A 9,261-nucleotide genomic window follows, 5' to 3' on the forward strand; every position below is an offset into this window, starting at 1 on the left:
ATTAAGACCCCCCCCCCCCCCCCCCCCCCAATCCTATTGCGATTACATAGCGGCCTAACAAGCACCCTATGTAACAGCAGATAGGGTGTGACAGGTCCTCTTCATGGAAACATCAGGGGTCTTTCAGACCTCTAATGTCACCTAGGGACCCCAAAGAAGCTGATGAAGCAGAGATCTGCTTCCCCAGCTTCATTTCCCCAGCTTCATCTCCTGGCTCTAAGAGCCGGAGAATGTGCACAGTGACACCGGAAGTGATGTAATACACATCACTTCTGGGTCCAGTGATCGGAGGAGAGATCAGCGGCTGGAAGCCGCTGAATATCTCGGATCATTGCGGGGAGACCCCCTGAGCCGCTCCCGGGCAAGACAACGGGGGCACCGCCGCACGGTGCAAACGATCCGGCGGCTGTACAGACGCTGGATCACTTGTATATTAACAGCCATCGCTGGCTGTTAAAAGCGGTACCAAGAACACGGCTGCTGCAGCAACGGTGTTCTTGTTTTATCCACTTTAATGGGCCACCGTCTATAGACGTGTTGCGGCCTGGAAGTGGTTAAAGGATAAGAAATGCTGCAGCCCTGCCAGGTATAACCGAATGGTATTATAGCATAATGACAAATCAGTATAGCAGTATGAAATGAAGCTAACATATACTTTACATCTCCGACATCTATTCTTGGGTATCTGATCTGGAATCGACATCCCAGGCCCGGTGATGAGTCACTACAGGTATTCCCAATCAAAGATTGATTTATTAGACGCTGCCAAGACCAGTAATTAATTTAATCCATCACTAGCTGCTCATAATCCAGCACTGGTGTACCCACAGGATCTGCTTCTGGATTCTGGGAAAAGAAACGAAGAAAGTCAAGACGTGACAATGCATCAGCAGAAATATTGCTCAGCCCTTTAATATTGCTGACCACTGCTGCCCCCAGACCACTGCTGCCACTATTATGGGGTAAATCTCAGAAAGGGCAGATGTCTGAACAAACCTAGGTATCTGTAATACTTCTGCTGGCCAATAACTAGCCATCCAGTGAGTGCCAAAAATGGCTGCAAACCCCACAGATGCAGCAGCATCTGAAAACACATGGGGGGGAGGATACTGTGGCCTGAGGCACAAACATGGATAGCCTGTTCCAACTATTCAAAAACTGGTCCCACATGATCAAATCAGCCCGAGCATTTGCATCCAACTGACCTGCCCAATCGGATTCAGTGTCTTGTTGGAACAGGGCTAGTAACCTGGATACAAAAGACCTGCCTTGTGGAATGATTCTCATTACAAAATTAAGCATACCAAGCAAGGACTGTAATTCTTTCTTGGTGCAGACTTGAGTTACTACTAACGAATGAATAACCAGTTTGATTCCATCTAAATTTCTCTTGGGGCAAACTAGCTTGTAATTTGTACGTGTCCAAAGTAATCCCTAATGCCCCTTTCCCACTAAGCGGATTGCTGCGCGATTTCGCACATTTTTGCTGCACGATAATGCGAGAAGTCGCTAGGCAATGATTTTCAAAGGAGCTGTCTTAATGTACAGCTCCATGTCGCCCGTCGCTCCTACAGAACCCTTTTTCAGCAGATTTTGCAATGCAGCCCGACAGTGAAGGTCGCGCTACCGTCGCTGGATCGTCGCACTATCCCAACCGCGCGGATACACTCCAGAAGGTATGTCGCTTAGTGTGAATGGGGCCTAAAAAAAAAGGTTATCACCTGAGCAGGCCCTTCCACCTTGTGAGCAGCTACTGGGATAGTTAATTCTCAAATACTCGTAAAAGCACTTGCAAATCCCCCGGGATCTTTGTGGGGCTTTCCATCAATAATAAATAATCATCCAGGTAATGAATGACTTCCTGGCAACATTGATTCCAACAAAATCCATTCTAGTGCTTGCACCAGAGCATCAAACAACCAGTGGCTACTCTTAGAACCAAAAGTTAATTTTGTGGCAAAGTAATCTAACCCTTGCCATTTAATGCCATGCCACAACGTTTGCTTAATGGGTAGTAATTTAAACATATCTGAAATATCCGCTTTAGACAACCAAGACCACTTACCCTTTTGCAAAATTACCTGAATAGCTTGATCCACTTCAGTGAAAATTCTTCTGATGGAATTTAGACTCGTGTGAAGAATGAGGAGCAGACAAATCGTAAATGAATATTTCCCTTGTACCACCCCAATTGGACTAAGCCTCCATGTATAAAAAAAAAAAAGGAGGGGATACAAAGGGCCCAATGACAACCCTTCTCTCTCTCAATGTCCAACAATTCTTCCACAATATGTGCTTATTTGCTTGCAGACTGCAAATTTGGACATTCGAATGTCTGCTGTGGCAACGTAATCAACCCGGTATGGAAACCTTGTACGAAACCATCCACCAAAAATTGCCTAACAGCCGGGACATCTTTTAACAAGATGTCTAGCTGTGAGACATTTACTCTGCTTTACCATGTTGTTTTAACCCTGCAAGTTGTCTTGGGATGAGCTTGGTAGCAGTTAACAAACATGTAAAAATCTACACTGGCTATAACTGCATGCTGTATAGTTGTAATTATTACATATCTGTGATTTCCCCAACAAATGTATAGGTCTGCCCAATTTCTCAAACTGAGTGGACTGAGTGCTTCCCACAGTACTAAGGCCTGTTGATGAACTAGGGACAACCATTGGTCCGACTGATGGGCACCAAGCGGCAGTGATCTGAGGCTGGCAAAGTGCCTACCGAAAAGCTCAGTGTCGATATTACTCTAATCCGTCAATACCCAGAACTGAGCCCAAATGGCTGCCACCTTAGCTGAAAATGACCTGTGGTAATCAAAAAAGGCTGACCCACCATACCCGTGAGCCAGATCCACCACTCTGTAAAAAGGTAAATATCCAGCTCCTCCCTCCTATCTGGACTGGTGGAACAGATGATGACATCTCTGAACAGACTAAAGACCAAGACAAACTCAGCCACAGATAATTTACCATTGAGCCTGGGATCTATAGTCTTAAGAACCACTGACATCCCCACATGCATGGGCACTGTTCTATGCCACATCATGAGCCGCAATCAATAGTGAGGCCAAATTGATATAATTTGCCCTCCAGGATGTCCTTCTTTATGTTGGGAGGAACAACATGTACTAGTGACACATTTGAAACCCCTGCACCCTGGAAACCCCTGCACCCTGAACAGGGACTGGAATTACCACAATTGGAGGTGCAATACCTGGTTTAACTACTGGAACAGCTGGAGTTACCATGGTAACGGGTGGCTCCGAAGTATTTGGGCGCCTTTCCACTACCTTCATCCTATTTTGTAAATCATGTATGGATGTTGTCAGCGTGTTTAACCCCTTCGTGACTGACGACGTACAGTGTACGTCGCCAGCATCGGGGCTGTTAAAACAGACTCCCGGCGACTTTTGCCGCCGGGACTCTGTTTAAACTTGTAGATGTATTCTTGCACGAGAGCTGTGCGTATGCCGTGATTATAGGTGACCCGACTTGTGCGGAGCTGGGAAACAACAATCTAAAGAACTCTGCCTTCCTGGCTGCAGCCGGAAAAGGAATGCCCCTCCGTTGAAGCTCTGCTTAGAGTCTTGGCACTGTCCGAGTTCTGAGAGATGGCGCGCTGCCATAGTCAGACCCTCTGGCTGGACATGGGGGAATGGAAGCAAAATCCTTGATATCAGAAGCTTGCAACACGGTAGCACTGAAATCAACTTCCAACCAATTCGACAAACTGAGGACACCCAATGTGACTAAATGCAAACGTGAACTGATAACAGCGCTTGCTGTTCTCCACCGAATATGTGAATGTAAGCGAGCCCGAGCAAACCTGCAACGTGACAGGTAAATTATAAACCTCAGGGCTAAACAACCTACCTGCCGTGGTAGGTAACAGATATGCATAAGGTTTGTGGAAGAACAACCGAGTGATGTATGGGTATACAGGTGAGACTCTTACGACTCTTGTAGACACTACAAGCAATTAACAACGATTTCTCAGCCCGTATGGTCTCTCGTGAAGGACCTTTAAATGTAATGCAACGAAACAGTCATGACCTAAATTATGTGCAAATGTTTAACCTAATTGTCTGAATGTAATGCACGGTGTACAGATCGTAAGGAAAGAGAGCGAATACTGCTACCCATCAAACACACATGGCCACCGACTAAACACCTCCTAAGGCCCCATTCACATTGAGCGATTCGCAAATGCTTGCATTGAGCAAGCTAGAATCGCAGCAAAATCCGCTCCAAAAAGGCTCCTGCTGTAGCCATGAGCACATTTCCCCATGTATATATTATTCAAGTTGATTACCAGACATGGCCAGTAGATGGCAGCAACAACCCGGACCCTCACTGTGATCCTAAACTGACAATACCACAGTGTGAGACCAATGATTTATGCCGTAGCATGCGCGGTGACAAGCTGAGTGGACACAGCCTGTCCGCCCCCCCTATTGCGAGCCTCCACTTACCCTTCCCCAGACAAGTGGGAGCTGACTTGCTAGAGCAGAAAGACAAGCAAACAGTGCAAAGTGTGGACGAGCGATTTGCACCGGAAGTAGACTATCTGATGACCTCGAAAGACAGCAGCCCAGCCACAAAATGAGCCGATGGAGAGAGAAAGGAACTGCAGCTGTTTTACAAGCCAGTCTCCTCCCACAAATTCAGGCTAGCCAATAGCCAGCCTTCTTACTTATACGCCTTGTCTATAAGTTATTAAATACTAATTCCGGAAGGTCAGTGTATGGACTGTCACAGAGCACTCATCGTCGTCGTGTGCAGGGTCACTGGAGATGGTTTGGTGTCACCGGGATGTGCGGGGTCACTGGGGATTATTTGGCGTCACTCCTTTTCCCACAATGCTTTGCTTCTCGTGCACAATGGTCCCTCCCCCTGGGCAATTGCAGAGTGACCGGGAGATGTAACTACAGTTGGAGGATTGTTGTGATTGCTGAAGAAATCCATTATATGTTGTCTCCAGTACTCGCTCACTTCAAAATATAAACGGATCTCTTTAGCAACATCTCTGGTGACCCCGCACATCTCCGGTGACCCCACACATCCCCGGTTACACCAAATAATCCCTGGTGACCCCGCACATCCCCGTGACACCAAAAAATCTCCGGTGACCCCACACATCCCCCGTGACACCAAACAATTTCCAGTGACCCCCGCACATCCCCGGTGACCCTGCACATCTGCGGTGACACCAAACAATCTCCGGTGACCCCTCACATCCTCAGTGAATTATCCCCGGTGACACCAATTTCCAATGACCCCACACATCCCCGGTGACACCGAACTTCTCCAGTGACACCAAACAATCTCCAGTGACCCTGCACATCCCTGGTGACGCCAAACAATTTCCAGTGATCTCACACATCCCCGGTGACCCCGCCCTTCTCCGGTGACACCAAACAATCTCCAGTGACCCCGCACATCCTTGGTGACCCTGCATAGTGGGGGGGATCTATCGAAACTGGAGCAGGCAAAATCTGGAGCAGATTTGCACTGCAGCCAATCAGCTTCAAATCTTACCTGCACAAACTGAAGAGAGATGTTGATTGGTTGCTATGGGCAACGGCTCCAGATTCTGTTTGCTCCAGTTTTGATCAATCCCCCCCAACGTATTCTTTTCTGTTCTAACAGTCATATCTGTAAAGGAGAAGAATAGTGGGGGGAAGGGAGGGGGACATTGAGGAACCTGGACTTGGGGCAGCAGAGAGTAGATGTGACCCAGGAGAGGGAGAGATGTGAGAGACACAGAGGACACGTGCAGGAGATTCTTCATCACACAGACACAGGAACAGGAGATCTCTCACACAGAGCTCACTGAGGAGCTGTGCTGATGACTCATCTCTGCTCTCTCACAGTGGAGGTGGAGGGAATCAGCTGATTGCAGTTTACAGATAACAACCCCACACTCTGAGAGACGGATTGAAGATCTTGTGGAGGGCCTCTGGCCTGTGAAAGAGACTATAAAGTAAAGTATGAAACACAGCCCTGTGACTCCTGACAATGCACACACATGTACATCCCATAACCTCATCTTTTATATTTCATTTTAAAAATGGGTATTTTGTTGTGTTTTATAGCATTTAATTAAATTTATCACTAAATTTGGGGGTTTAATAAGCAGTTGCGCTAATATTGCGCAACATAAACATTTGCAACTACCACCATTATATTGTGTAGGGTCTTGGCATTCAGAAAATATATAATGTGTGGGGGTTTTAAGTAATTTTCAGGCCTAAAATGTGGAATATAACATGGGTGCAAAAAATAAAAAAAAGGCCTCAGTCATGAAGGGGTTAAAGCAAGCTTCCAAAACAAATGTATTTTCTCCCCCTACTGGTATGCCTATTCATTGCATGTGTTGCCAATTACAAGAGTCAGGGCAGCCAGAGTCATATCTTTATAGTAGTAAAAGTGTGCCTATTCCAGAATGGGAGAGGAGTGCAGAGAGTTTTATGGGGTCAATATGTGCAGGAGAAGAGTGTGCATATTATGAAGGCTGACAGGAGAAGAACGTGTATGGTATGGAGGCTGGCAGGAGCAGAGTGTGCATGGTATGGAGGCTGGCAGGAGCAGAGTGTGCATGGTATGAAGGCTGGCAGGAGAAGAGTGTGTATATTATGAAGGCTGACAGGAGAAGAACGTGTGGTATGAAGGCTGGCAGGAGAAGAGTGTGTATGGTATGAAGGATGGCAGGAGAAGAGTGTGCATGGTATGATGGCTGGCAGGAGAAGAGTGTGCATGGTATGAAGGCTGGCAGGAGAAGAGTGTGTATGGTATGAAGGCTGGCAGGAGAAGAGTGTGCATGGTATGATGGCTGGCAGGAGAAGAGTGTGCATGGTATGAAGGCTGGCAGGAGAAAAGTGTGCATGGTATGAAGGCTGGCAGGAGAAGAGTGTGTATGGTATGAAGGCTGGCAGGAGAAGAGTGTGCATGGTATGAAGGCTGGCAGGAGAAGAGTGTGCATGGTATGAAGGCTGGCAGGAGAAAAGTGTGTATGGTATGAAGGCTGGCAGGAGAAGAGTGTGCACCGTATGAAGGCTGGTAGGAGAAGAGTGTGCATGGTACCCTGTTTCCCTGAAAATAAGACCTACCCCGAAAGTAAGACCTAGCACTATTTTTCAATATTCCTGTAATATAAGACCTACCCCGAAAATAAGACCTAGTTTGGTGGTAGCATGTGAGGGGGAACTTGAAGAGCAGGAGAGATGGTACCAGCCTGCAGGGCATACTGTGTCAGCCTGCAGGACATACTGTATTAAGGGGATGACAAGGGACTCCCACCAGCCAGCACAGTGACAGGGGGCACTCCAGTACCATACTTCACCAACTGCTGTCCCCCTAAAGGCACTGCTTAATGTAATGGTACTGTAATGTGTACCGGTAAATGGTACCGTACTTTACCGCGCTGTCCACTGTCTGATGTCCCCACTGCTGCACCGCTGGTACCACTGTCCCTGGTGGCAAAGGAAGCCGGCGCTGTAGAAAGCAAGGCTGCGGCGGGGGATGGAGCAGAGCCGCATTAGCGGATATTTCTTCTATAGCGCCAGTTACTGTGACAGGCGGAGTGATACCAGAAAACTTTAGATTGTTGTACATTTTGTTGCACATTTAAAAAAAAAAAGACATCCCCTGAAAATAAGACCTAGTAGGGTTTTTGAGGGCTAAAAAAAATATAAGACAGTGTCTTATTTTCGGGGAAACACGGTATGATGGCTGGCAGGAGAAAAAGAGTGCATGGTATGAAGGCTGGCAGGAGCAGAGTGTGCATGGTATGATGGCTGGCAGGAGAAGAGTGTGCATATTATAAAGGCTGGCAGGAGAAGAGTGTGTATGGCATGGAGGCTGGTAGGAGAAGAGTGTGCATGGTATGAAGGCTGGCAGGAGAAGAGTGTGCATGATATGAAGGCTGGCAGGAGCAGAGTGTGTATGGTATGAAGGCTGGCAGGAGAAGAAGAGTGTATGGTATGAAGGCTGGCAGGAGAAAAGTGTGTATGGTATGAAGGCTGGCAGGAGAAGAGTGTGCATGGTATGGAGGCTGGCAGGAGAAGAGTGTGCATGGTATAAAGGCTGGCAGGAGAAGAGTGTGCATGGTATGGAGGCTGGCAGGAGAAGAGTGTGCATGGTATAAAGGCTGGCAGGAGAAGAGTGTGCATGGTATGGAGGCTGGCAGGAGAAGAGTGTGCATGGTATAAAGGCTGGCAGGAGAAGAGTGTGCATGGTATGGAGGCTGGCAGAAGAAGAGTGTTCATGGTATGATGGCTGGCAGGAGAAGAGTGTGCATATTATAAAGGCTGGCAGGAGAAGAGTGTGTATGGCATGGAGGCTGGTAGGAGAAGAGTGTGCATGGTATGAAGGCTGGCAGGAGAAGAATGTGTATGGTATGAAGGCTGGCAGGAGAAGAGTGTGCATGGTATGAAGGCTGGCAGGAGAAGAGTGTGCATGGTATCATGGCTGGCAGGAGAAAAAGAGTGCACGGTATGAAGGCTGGCAGGAGCAGAGCGTGTATGGTATGGAGGCTGGTAGGAGAAGAGTGTGCATGGTATAAAGGCTGACAAGAGAAGAATGCATATTATGAAGGCTGGCAGAAGAAGAGTGTGCATGGTATGATGGTTGGCAGAAGAAGAGTGTGCAAGTGTGCATATTTTGAAGGCTGGCAGGAGAAGAGTGTGTATGGTATGAAGGCTGGCAGGAGCAGAGTGTGCATGGTATGGAGGCTGGCAGGAGAAAAGTGTGTATGGTATGAAGGCTGCCAGAAGAAAAGTGTGTATGGTATGAAGGCTGGCAGAAGAAAAGTGTGTATGGTATGAAGGCTGGCACGAGAAGAGTGTGCATGGTATGAAGGCTGGCAGGAGAAGAGTGTGTATGGTATGAAGGCTGGCAGGAGCAGAGTGTGCATGGTATGAAGGCTGGCAGGAGAAGAAGAGTGTATGGTATGAAGGCTGGCAGGAGCAGAGTGTGTATGGTATGAAGGCTGGCAGGAGAAGAGTGTGCATGGTATGAAGGCTGGCAGGAGAAAAGTGTGTATGGTATGATGGCTGGCAGGAGAAGAGTGTGCATGGTATGAAGGCTGGCAGTAGAAGAAGAGTGCATATGGTATGAAGGCTGGCAGGAAAAGAGTGTGCATGGTATGATGGCTGGCAGGAGAAGAGTGTGCATGGTATGATGGTTGGCAGGAGAAGAGTGTGCATGGTATGGAGGCTGGCAGGAGAAGAGTGGGCATGGTATGCAGGGT

The 9,261-nt window shown here is 47.7% G+C and overlaps 1 protein-coding gene across 1 annotated transcript in view; it reads right to left on the reverse strand.

The window, feature by feature from the left end:
* The window catches only part of DHRS7B (dehydrogenase/reductase 7B), a 48,700-nt gene that overhangs the window by 38,428 nt on the left and 1,011 nt on the right, over positions 1 to 9,261 (reverse strand). The gene's annotated exons all lie outside the window — the stretch shown is intronic.

The sequence above is a fragment of the Nanorana parkeri genome, unplaced genomic scaffold (genome assembly GCF_000935625.1).
Source record: "Nanorana parkeri isolate BGI_ZX_2015 unplaced genomic scaffold, ASM93562v1 scaffold975, whole genome shotgun sequence".
NCBI lineage: Eukaryota > Metazoa > Chordata > Amphibia > Anura > Dicroglossidae > Nanorana > Nanorana parkeri.